Raw genomic sequence first — 12,581 nt, forward strand, 5'->3', positions numbered from 1 at the left:
ATTCATTTACATCCTCACTTATCCCTCGATTCTAAGATAAAGTATATATAACAGAAAATGCAAGAAACAAATAAGTTTGATATCAATTTCGACAACATTTCATATCGTAATGCAATCTTCCGATCGCAGCTGTCGTTGTGCACAAACGGTATTATCTGGATTGATTTCGTAGACTTAGAGAACTTCAGTCCCTTGTTCTGAAATAAGCTCCTCATGTCTTCAAAATGACAATTCTTCACCAGAGACTTGTTGTCCGCACAATGGACTCGTTGCGCAGATAACAAGTGGATCTCTCTTATTGGTTGCGCGGCTAACCCTTTGCGCGCCGCACAATAGGTACACCCCATACCGGGTTCTCTCTGAAGTCTTCAAAACCTTCTTAGCTTTTGAAATCTCTGAATGAATGCAAATGAAGAGAGTGGAGGGGTATTTATAGGCTTTCGCACGTGCGAACCTTCATATCCTCACAACACAACTTCACTACGTGGGGTGGACTTCATCGCGCGGGGAATATTGTGGTTTGCGCAATGGATCTTCTTCCCATTCTTACTGCATGATGATATTTATGCTCTTCATCTTCTGTTATGCGCTGCGCAACCAAACCATATTGGTTTCTACTTATTCTTCTTTTAATTTTTTATGCTCCAACAGGATAATAGACATCTCTCTTTAATTTTAGTAAGCATAAATGATTTGATGTTCACATGCTATTTTTAGTTGTACAACCTACTAATTAATTAGATATTTGCTACTTACGATTATTTGATGGATTGAATAGAACTTGTTGTGGACTTACCATATTGCGGTTCATATTTGACTTACGTGGCTTTAATTGCATATTTGCCTTATATGGCTTGGAACGTATATTTGACCTACGCATCTTTGAGCACATGTCTGCCTTACATGGCTTGGGTCGCATATTTGCCCTACACGGCTTGGGTCGCATATTTGCCTTCCCAACTTTGATAGAATATTGGTGCCCTCTGTGGCTTTGTTAGTTGTATTCGCATAATTGTTGATTTTCGGGTCATTATGCAGAGTTCGTTATGATTTACGGGTAGATCTGAAGTTCTTTTATCGATTTTCTTACCATCTTGCGGAGTTCATATGTTTTCCGAATGATGCCGGAGTTCCTATGTTGATTCTCTCTTCATCTAGCAATGTTCAGTCGTATTACGATTTTCAGGTGGAGCTGAAGTTTGGTTATCAATTTTCTAGCCATCTTGCGATGTTCACATACGATATGATTTTTCGGTGAAGTAGAGGTCTGAATGTTGATTTTCTAGCCATCATGCAGTGTTTAGTCGTATTGTAATTTTCGGGTGGAGCTGAAGTTTGCTTATCGATATTCTAGTCTTCTTGTGGTATTCACGTACGATATGATTTTCAGGTGGTTTAGAGATTTGAATGTTGATTTTCTATTCATCTTGTTTTTCGAATGACACCAAAGTTCCTAGGTTGATTCTTTTCATCTGGTGGTGTTCAGTCTTACTGTGATTTCTGGATGGAGCTAAAGTTCGTTTATCAATTTTCTAACAATCTTGCAGTGTTCACATACGATATGATTTACGGGTGAAATAAAGGTTTGAATGTTGATTTTCTAACCATCTTGCAGTGTTCAGTCGTATTATGATTTTCGGGTGGAGCTGAAGTCCACTTATCAATTTTTTAGCCATCTTACGGTGTTTACATAAGATATCATTTTCAGGTGGTCTATAGATTTGAATGTTGATTTTTTATTAATCTTGTGGAGTTCAGTTGTATTGTGATTTTTGGATCGTGGTAAAGTTCGCTTATCAATTTTCTAGCCATCTTGGGATGTTCACGTACGATATAATTTTCGGGTGTAATAAAAGGTTAAATGCTGATTATTTGACTATTTGGATATATTCACTTGCGTTATGATTGCTGTTACATTTTCCTAATAATGAAATTATGTTGATTGGCTTCATTTCTGAGTATATGATCATGATTTTGAATTGTTTTATTTAATATATATCTTCTCATGTCTTGTGATATATACTGGATTACGAATGATGAGTATTCAACCTTAGAGTGTACTCTTCACTGCGATAGCCATTGACGCTATTAAAATATAACAGTTGATGCAGGTGTAGAGTGAGTCGATGTTGTTCACTTGGTTGCTGGAGTAGAACGGGTAGCTGATGAGCTAGACGGGGTCTCTATGGCCCCATATTGAGCTTCACCATTAGATGATAGATTTCTGTTTATGTTTAATCAACTTTTGTTATTTGAGTTGTATAAGTCCTATACGGGCACTTCTACATTTGAATTCTTATGGTGATTGGAATGTTTTTATTCAATGCATGGTTTACTCTGCCAATATTTGTTGTTAATTTTGATTAATGATAACATGATTTAAATTTAGACTGAGATTTTATAAGCTAACTCTTAGGTTTCTTAGAAAACGAGTAGTATACTCGGGTTTCGAAAACCGGGGTGTTACATGCAGGGACAACCGGACGTGCTTGCGTAGTTGGAAAATGAGAGAGGGGAAGGGAAAAGGGGGCTCGGGCTCAGGCGCTCGGACAATGAGAGAGGAGAGGGGGTTAAGGCTTGGGCATTTGACATTGGGCGCTCAAACGAATAGAAAAATAAGGGGGTTAGGTCTTTTTTATTTTTTTATTTTTATTTTTAATATTTATACTATAAAGTCGTGTCGGTCCGATTTGAATCAAGTCGAGCTTGGGCTAGCTCGAACTCGAGTCGAAATTTTTTCAAGCTATAAAAGTAAGCTTGACTCGGTTCAATCCTAGTTTCGAGCTGAGCCGAGTCAAGTTTTTTCGAGTCAAATTGAGCGAGTTAACTGATGCCTACTTGGAAAATGAGAGAAAGGGGAAGGGAAAATGTGGCTCGGGCGCTCGAACATTGAGAGAGGAGAGGGGGTTAAGGTTTGGGCAGCCTCGGACGCTTAGACGAATAGAAAAATTATGAAGGGTTTTTTTTTTTTTTTTTTTTTTTAAATTTCTTTTTTTGGTATTTGTACTAGAGAGCCATGTCGGTCTGAGTTGAACTGAGTCGGGTTCGAGCCCTAGGTTGAGTCGATTCGAGTTGAGCTTGGGCTAGCTTGAGCTCACCTTGAAATTTTCTCAAGCTATAAAAGTAAGCTTGACTCGGTCCAAACCTAGTTTTGAGCTGAGCCTAGTCGAGTTTTTTCGACTCAAACTAAGCGAGTTAACTGAGTTAGCTCGCTTCATTAGGCCAACTGTTGAGCATCTCCACCGTTCAATCAATAAAATCCATGAGCATGAAACTCGTGTAAATGGTTTTATATACAAGGCAGTGTAGTTGTGAAGAAATTCACGGTTAAAGCATTTGGCAATTAGAAGGAAATGATTTAGGGTTTGCAAAATTGAATTGACAGAAATAAATTGTCAAAATACTTCACTCAACTTTACTCTTCACTCAATATGAGTTATCACTCAGCGAATAATCACTTATCAAAGCCAATATCTGGCATAAATAATCACTCAGAATAGCCAACACGAAGCTTATCATTCTCTCAGCATAACAACATGAGACTTATCATTCACTCATCATAGCCAACATGAGACTTATATTTCACTCAGTATAGCCAACATGGGCTTATAATTCACTCAATGTGGTCAACACGAGGATCATAATTCACTTAGCATTGCCAACACGGGCATATAAATTCACTCAACATCTGATCCTCACCAACACTCGGTATTCATACATTACCATCACTCTATTAAAATCAATTATCTCCATTCGCTCCATCAATCCTCACCATTCACTCTATTGAAGTCAATCCTCACCATTCGCTCTATTAAAATCATTCCTTACCATTCACTTCATCAATCCTCACCATTCACTCTATTAAAATCAATCTTCACCTTCATAAATTTCGAGTATAAAATCAAATTTCCAAATATAGCTCATTTTTAGTAAAACTTGACAGAAATAGAATAAAGCATAGCTATTTTCCAAGAATAGCATATTTCTGAAAATTTTCAAAACTACTTTCCAAATTCAAGATATATCACAAGACTTCGCAAATAATGCATTGTTTTCCAAATAAGAAAACTATTCAAAAATAAAGTATATCACAAAAATTTCCTATTAGTCATTATTTCTCAAATAAAGAAAACTTTCCAAAAATAGCCCAAGTATCAATAACAACTTTTCAAATTATATAAAACATTGACGATTATACCAGTAAAGAAACGATGCATCTTGGATGTCGAGCCACTTACCAAAATATTACCACATTGGTGAAGAGTTCATTCATTGGCTTCTGTCTTATAAAACATAAAATTAGGATCTCTATTTTTCTTCTTAGAAATAGTTATTTTTTAAATTTTTAAATTTTTTTTTTTTTTGACATTCTTTTCCTTTTGCGTTATTATAAATCAAGAAACTTTCCATAAATAACTTTCTTACTTGGGAACTTTTTCTAATTATTAATACTTATATATTTCCCTTGTGTTACCGTAAGACCTATGAACCTAGCATAGGTTTATCCAAATCCAGCAACGGTTCCAAGGGTATGACCCCTAAAAGTGCTTTACAATATTTTGGTTTGGTTCCCATGTTTAGACTGTCCATGTTTTTGATCCACCTAAATTAAGTCTCAAGGTTTTGGGTCCAAGTCTCATTCTAGGGTTTTAAATAGTTGTCTTAGCATGCATAAGTCTGATGTTTCAAGATTTGTACTTTAGTCCAAAATCAATGGTTTAGGTCATTAAGTAGGCTTCTTATTCCAAATAACTCATGATTCTAACGGCTCAACCTGTAACGTTACTAAGACTTTTCAAAAATTCTAATCTTACTAACTTGTAATGTTTACTAATCCAAATTAGTTTAGCAAGATTATCAGAGAATCATTCACATACATCGCTATAATGCATTCTAAGGATTCAAGCTTATCAGAACATATATACCACCTATTTAAACATATCAAGCTATCAATCCAAATTTGTAACAATCAACACAAACACGGTGATATATAGTGGTTCGCCTATGTGTCTACTCCACTCCCGGCTGACGCACTCCACCCTAGAGTGTGCCAGATTTCATTATCTGTTAGTTTTAAATCAGGTTAACTACAAACCTTCACAACCTACACAAGGTATTGTCTACACAAGACAGATATATCCTACACAAGGAATTGCCTACCAAAGGCAATCATACATGCCTACTCAAGGCAATCAATCATGCCTACACAAGACACAATAGATCCTACACAAGGACTCTATGCGTATTCTCCCGTCGGAGGCCTATAAAAAGGTCTTAGTAAGATGGTGAGATACAACCTGAAAACCAATCCTACACAAGGAAGGATCTTCAGATCTTATGGACTCTAAAGACTTACTTGTAAGTAGTTGAACCCCAATTCTAACACATGTTGAAGATGATCTTCCTTGATGATGAAAAATCTTTAGTTCCCTTGAACTGCAACAGCCGTAGATGTTCCCAATCAAAGTCGCCGGGGTTGGGTCAAGGTATTTAGAGGAATCTACTCTAATGAATGATGTTCTTTTGATGACAGAGAGATTCCAGGGTATTAGGCATTCAAGATGTTCCAGCACAATGATTTGCCATTACGTAAGTTGCTGGAAGATACTTGAATGGTGAAGTTTATTCTCCAATCCAATCTATTGAATATTCAATGATTGCATTTAGGAAGGGGTTGAGGAATGAACTCCCATCAGAAAAAAGATTTATGATGGTAGGTAAGTAATTACCCTCTTAGAAATCTCTCTTTTTCTCAATATTTCAGAAGGCAAACTTCCAAATATATAGGTAAAAATCCCAACGGAAATAAAATGGGCAGAATCTTTCTGCATTCGATGTCATCGAATCAGGTCTGATGTCATCGAAGGCTATCTTCGATGTCATCGAGTGGCAGTTCGATGACTCGGGATTTTTGATGAAAAATTGTTACAGCTTTGCTGGACACTATCTTGTCTTAACTCGATGTCATCGAAATTTGAATTTTGATGTCATTGAATCCAATTCGAGTCCTCGATCTTTTATGCAATTTTTCTTCAGAGCTCGCTGGGCATTTTTCTGGCCTTTGTTCGATGTCATTGAATTTAGTTCGATTCCTCGAATTTATAAGCAATTTTCCTTCGGAGCTCGCTGGACATATTCTTGTCTTTATTCGTTGTCATCTAAATACGTTCGATGTCATCGAATGCCAATGTTCGATGTCATCGAACGTTTGCTCGATTCATCGAATATTTAGATGATTTTCTACTTGAGCTTGCTGGACATCCGAAGGCACTTTTTTGATGTCATCGAGTCAGATTCGATGTCATCGAACATGAATGTTCGATAACTCGAAGGAGGTAGAAAACTGACATAATTTTCATATACATTTCCAACTTAGTTTTCTATTAGCTACTCTATAAAACATGTTTTCCTATTGGTGTTTGAATAGATTAGAGTGTTTTTCAACGGGTATTATGTACTAGAGGTGTTTTGGTCATGGGATGTGAGGTTTAATTTACCTTTGAAGATCTGATCCATCCACTGTGTTGAGTCTGCATCTTGTTGTTCTTACATATGGGACTCATTGTAATGACTGACTCAACCTTCACGTTAATTGACACACAAAGGCACTTTCAACAAACAAATACGACCTGCTGCATGATCCCTTAGGTCATGGAAAGAATCAATGTTTCATTATACAAAAAGTCCCAAATTTTCAACAGGTAGTGATTAAGGATAAAACGTTTTCTTAATCCCATATTTTTATACATTTTCTTTTTCCAATTGTATCTTAGGATGGATGATGAGTCCCTGCCCAGACCATACAACGGTCTTTCTTATTTGGCCAAAATGTTGATTATTGAATCAAAGTACACATATAACCTTTCATTGCATTAGGCATTCGTCGATCTACTTGGTGGCATACATCAAGTTGTTTAAGTACTAGATAGGTCCCATCGTGGTCCAAGTTAAATTAGAAGAAACAATTTATCATACTAACAAACATGCATAGATAAAAAATAAAATGTATTTATCCCATTGATTCTTAAGATGGAAGAGATGTTTTGGATAATTCTCAAACTGATTATAGTTGTTGCTACTCTGTTTTCGGCTGCAGGTATGCCGACCTGCTATAATTGGATTTGCGGCTCAATTCAAACCGAACAACTATGACCCCAAGTGCTAAGATTAGGAAGAAACATAGTGTATGACCGAGACCTGCCACTCGCTCAATGTGTAAACATGATCGGGTGATATTCAAAGGGTAGGGTTCATCCTGTAATGATGAGTTACACCTTTGTCTCCTGTATGCAAGGACTTTTTAATATAGATAAAGAGAAATAAGAAAGGGATTCTTATAGTCGGTCGTGAAGAATAGTTGTAAAAATCCCTCTCTTGAAGCTGAACTAAGTCCAGCGTACGAGCGCGGACTCAAATTATAGTTAAGATTATCATCTACTTGATTAATCGCTATGGATTACACTACCGAATGTCAATGACAAGCTGGAAGTAAATTATTACACTAAGGGCTTGTTTGGTAACGTTGAAAATTTTGACTTAATGCGGAATTGGAAAGCAATCGACGTTTAGTTTTGTTTATTAACACGGAACGTGGAAAGCACTCAATGTATTTTGGCTGAATTTTTTCAGCAATTAAGGTCTAGCTTAATGGTGAATGGAGAATGTGCTCCGTATATATTTTTCTAATTCCAAAATTGCCTTGCACTTTCACCTTTACATAAAACATAACCCAACTTTTAATGTGTGACACTTCTCTGGGCCCGCTATGATTTATGTGTTAGATCCACATCGCCCATCAACTTTCTATATCGTCCTAGATCATGATCTAAAAAAACAAGGCACATCCAAACCTCAAGTCGACCACACAATAGAAAGCAGTGGGAATCGAATGACTACCGTTAAAACCTTCTTAGTGTCCACAGTGAAGTTTATTTGTCATCTAACCTTTTCATAAGATCACAAAAACCTGGATTAAGGGAAAACACAAAAATCAGCTTTATCAGAGGCTTATGTGGCTCAAAGAAATTTTATATGGTAGCCACCCAACTCCCACTGTTTCTTGTAGTGTGGCCCACCTAAGCCTTATATTTCGATTTTTTTTTTGTCCTTTTCCCTAAAATGATATGGAAAAATGAATGGACGGTGTCAATAAAACATATATGTTCACAACCCCAAGTGTAGGGTCGCAATGTAGTAATAACTCGTGAGAATGAGGTCGAATCTGCATGGACTAAACTTGTACGTATTCTAAAAAGAATTAGAACTAGAAGAAGATCTAAATCTGAATTCTTGAATAAAAGAGAGCAATTGTGAATAATTTTTAAACTATCAATTAAAGGTGTGAACTAGGGTGCCAAAGATCCACTTGTAACTATCAAGGTGCTACCTTACTGGATTTAAGGAACACAATTGGAATTGGAGTCCTATCCTATCCAATTGGAAGATAAAACAGTTAAATCAAATCTGAACTTTTCATTGACCTAATTCTCAATGGAAGAGAATTGTGATGAGTGGAAGAGATTCCATCACCCTACCATTCCCGGGAGATGATGGGTGAATAACAAGATTTGCGAATATCACAATCTCAGAATGGAAAAGAAGATAATCTATCACAACATCTATTGTAATTTGAGTCACAACAAACCATATAAAATTGAAAATATTCCTTAAATTCAAGCTAAAAATCAATGAAGTTCATCATAAACAAAAATCAAAGCAAAATAAAGATCTCAACACGCTACAAGCTTCACCTTTTAGCCTTAACTAAGAGGTTTAGTTAACCATAGATATGATTGAAACCAAAGCTCTTAAAGAAAACATAAAAACTAACTAGAAGAAGAAGATTGGGGAAGAAAGAAGGACTCCTTGAAGCTCTCCAAAACTTTACTCCACTCTTATGTTGAGTGTCAAATATTACATATTTTTCCCTATTTTTATCTTAGTTTTATGAACATGATAATGCTTAATGGTATATTTTATACATGTTTGTGTTGAAAGGTGAATCTAAGAGCTTGGATTGAAAAGAATGTTAAAAACATAGATTTGATACTTAAGAATCACCAAGGCAAGAGATGGATCTTAGGAGACTAAGATTGAAGAGTTTACATGCCAAAGATCCAAGGAAAACAAGTTATTAAGGAAGAGAATCGAAGACTTGAAGTGAAGAAAAGGAATCCTGAAAATTGTATTGAAAATAAATTTCGGGACCAGAAAAGTATAGTTCTGAAAAACTGCCAAAATAACCTTCAATCATATCGAAGGTACTTAGATTAATCGAAGATCATATCGAAGGTGGAATAAAAAATTGTACAATTTTTAAGCCAAACTCGTTGGACAGTTCTGGACCAGTTTCGATTATATCGAAAGACCTTCGATGCATCAAAGCTTCCATCGAAGCTTATATGGAAAGACCTTCAATGCATAGAAGATGTTGTGCAGATTTTACGCGGACTGCGTAAATTTGAAGCGATTTCTAGATTCTTCTAACTAGGTGCGAAAGTTAGAGTTCCCCAACTATAAATGGTGTAAGTGCTATGTTATAGATCTAGCACCCTGTATCGTCAAATTTTGTTGTGCCAAACCACTTCGGGATGATTGACTTGTTTGATAGATGGAAAGTTCACCTTCAAGTTCAATAGATGGAAAGTTCATCTTCATACGAAGATGAGCTTCAAGTCATCTACTTCAACTTCAAGTGCTACTACAACTTTAAGTCAAAGTGCATGTTCAACTACAAGTATAAGATCAAGTTCACGTACTAGACTGAGTGCAAGTGTGAATTCAAGTCCAAGTGCATTGCATGATTATCAGGCTGCAAACTCGGAAACCGGGCTCATAAAATTTTCGATCGCCGAATCCGGTGCCTACAGCCTCCGTAGTACCCCATTCCGGGCTCACGACACTTATATACCAGGTTCCGATCCTGAGATCCTACAAGGATGATTTTTAATATAAATTTGTTACATAAGAAGCATAACCATAAGCATAACCCATAAACAACAACCAACAACATTAGCACAAGTCCACTATGATAAAAAACTTTAAGTACAATGCGCATAAAGGGAAATACAAATATAATAATGATAAAAACTCCAGAAGCTCTGTAGCACGCTCCTGCTCCTGCTCAGCTATGTCCTAGCGTCACCTGCACGCATCAATCATGCATAAGCTTATAGAAATTTTAGAAGGTGGTGAAAGTGTGTGCGCAAGGTAGCAATGCAAGTATGCAATATCAGAGTGATGCGGAAACATGCTAGTAAGTCTATGGACACTATCAACTATACCAAGGCTATCTGATGGAAGGCATGAATGCTATCGGTCACACCAAGGCCATACGATGCAATGCCAACATAACCAATGTCATGTGCAAGATGCAGCTTAAGCATACCAATCCACATATCAACCCAACTCATCTGTGGAGCATCATATATCAGTACAGTTCTCTCTGGATAATCACCGAGGTCTAGTACACTATACACAAGATTGATGCCCCTATCTAAACTCACAACTGGGTAAGTAGAAGAGACCTCACTATCCGCCTGCCAATATCTGGCTCGACACATCGATAGCAGACCCATTCCTCAAGCTAGGTCAGACTCAGCCTAGTCATTGCTTACTCCCTCAGGCGGGTAAGGCTACACCCCCTTCTAACCGACCACGATACAGTGGAAGACTTGGCCTACTGATATACGGCCCTCGTGCGTTCATCTATCCACTCGGTCTCGACGTCGGAGCATCCTTTGGTACCATATGGGTTTGGGGACTTGCACCCTGAGACATCTATGGCGCCCCGATTACTAGTAACAAGTATTTCTGGTACCAATCCTGCCATCCACGCTATGCCAGCGGAGGCCACAACCCTGATATCGCTAGGGCATACAGTAATCATATCACACAATGCAAGGTACATGAGTCATACAATCCAGTTATGCAGCAATCCTTCACGTACAGTGTGCTCATGTGGGCAACTCCTCCTATCAGGGAGTCCCATAATAATCCGCCCAATGACATGTGCTATGATCAATCACTCCTCATATTAAGCATACATATGCTGCGCATGGGCATGGATCGTGGAGCTATACTAAGCATGTTATATGATGATAATGTACTCTCCTCATATCAAGGATGGGCCTAAACGGCCTACTCATATCGAGAATGAGCTTAACAATTATGGGAGCCCAACGGTTTGGGTTAGCCCACTAAGGGAAGATGAGAATGGGCTTAGCAATGGGCCCTAGGGAGGGTTACAATGCGGACATTTAACCATTATTACTCTTACAATGTGGACATTAAACCATCATTGCTTTCAAGACATGACCCATTTAGAACCAACTAGGAAGATGAATGGGCATTATAAACATCATTACATACATCATGGTAGAATCACACATCACATTGGGCCTCACACAAGGGCCTCACATGCATCACATTGGGCCTCACTCATGGGCCTCATAAACATCACATTGGGCCTCCTTCATGGGCCTCATATACATCACATTGGGCCTCACTCATGGGCCTCATATACATCACCATTTAGGCCTCACCATCTAGGCCTCACATACATCACACTGGGCCTCACTCATGGGCCTCATACACATCACATTGGGCCTCACCCATGAGCCTCAAATACATCACAATGGGCCTCACTATTTGGACCTCAAATACATCACAACGAGTCTAACCATCTGGGCCTCACATACATCATAATGGGCCTCACCATATGGGCCTCACAACAAGTGGGCTTGTACAGCCAGTAGGTGGGCCTGCACCTTCCAAATGGGCTCACCAGATCAACAACATGGATGTACAACCATACATCAAGTGGGTCGCACGTCCAGTGGACTAGATGGCGTGGCTGAAATATATATATCAAGGTGGGTCACACCGTTAGATGGACGGTGTCACGCCCCGAACTCAGAAACCGGGCTCGCAAAATTTCCGATCGCCGAATCCGGCACCGACAGCCTCCTTAGTACCCCATTTTCGGCTCCCGGCACCTATACACCAGGTTCCGATCCTGGGATGCTACAAGGAGGATTTCTAATAATCAATTTGATTTGTAATGAGCATAATCATAAGCATAACCCACGAACAATAACCACAAGAACACTATCACAAAATCCACTATGATAAAAAACTTTTGAGTACAATGCATATGAAGGGAAATACAAGATAGTACTAATAATTGAAACTCAAAAAGCTTGACTGCACGCTCCTGCTGCTATTATGCTACGGCTGCGTCCTGGCGTCACCTGCATGCATCAATCGTGCATAGCTTATGGAAAGCTTAGAGGGTGGTGTAAGTGTGTGCGTAGTATAAGCGTACTCAGAATACAAGGTCAGAGTAATGCAGAGTCATGCTGATGGGTATATGAATGCAATCAGCAGTACCAAGGCTATGTGGTGTAGAATATAAATGCTATCGGCCATATCAAGGCCATGCGATGCACGATGCAAGTCAAACATGCCAATCCACATCTAAATCCTCATACAAATCATCAAATATCAGTACAGTTCTCATTCTGGATAATTACCGGGGTCTAGGACACCCTACGCCAGCTTGCCACCCCTATCCGAACGCA

The 12,581-nt window shown here is 38.3% G+C and overlaps 1 long non-coding RNA gene across 1 annotated transcript; it reads left to right on the plus strand.

Annotated features, from left to right (window-relative positions):
• The first annotated feature begins 524 nt into the window (after nt 1-524).
• LOC131250693 (uncharacterized) lies at nt 525-2,344 on the plus strand. The gene is made up of 2 exons (XR_009173418.1): nt 525-1,844; nt 2,112-2,344. It is a non-coding gene; the product is annotated as an uncharacterized LOC131250693 (long non-coding RNA).
• Nucleotides 2,345-12,581: the final 10,237 nt, after the last annotated feature.

The sequence above is a fragment of the Magnolia sinica genome, chromosome 1 (genome assembly GCF_029962835.1).
Source record: "Magnolia sinica isolate HGM2019 chromosome 1, MsV1, whole genome shotgun sequence".
In the NCBI taxonomy this organism is placed as follows: Eukaryota; Viridiplantae; Streptophyta; class Magnoliopsida; order Magnoliales; family Magnoliaceae; genus Magnolia; species Magnolia sinica.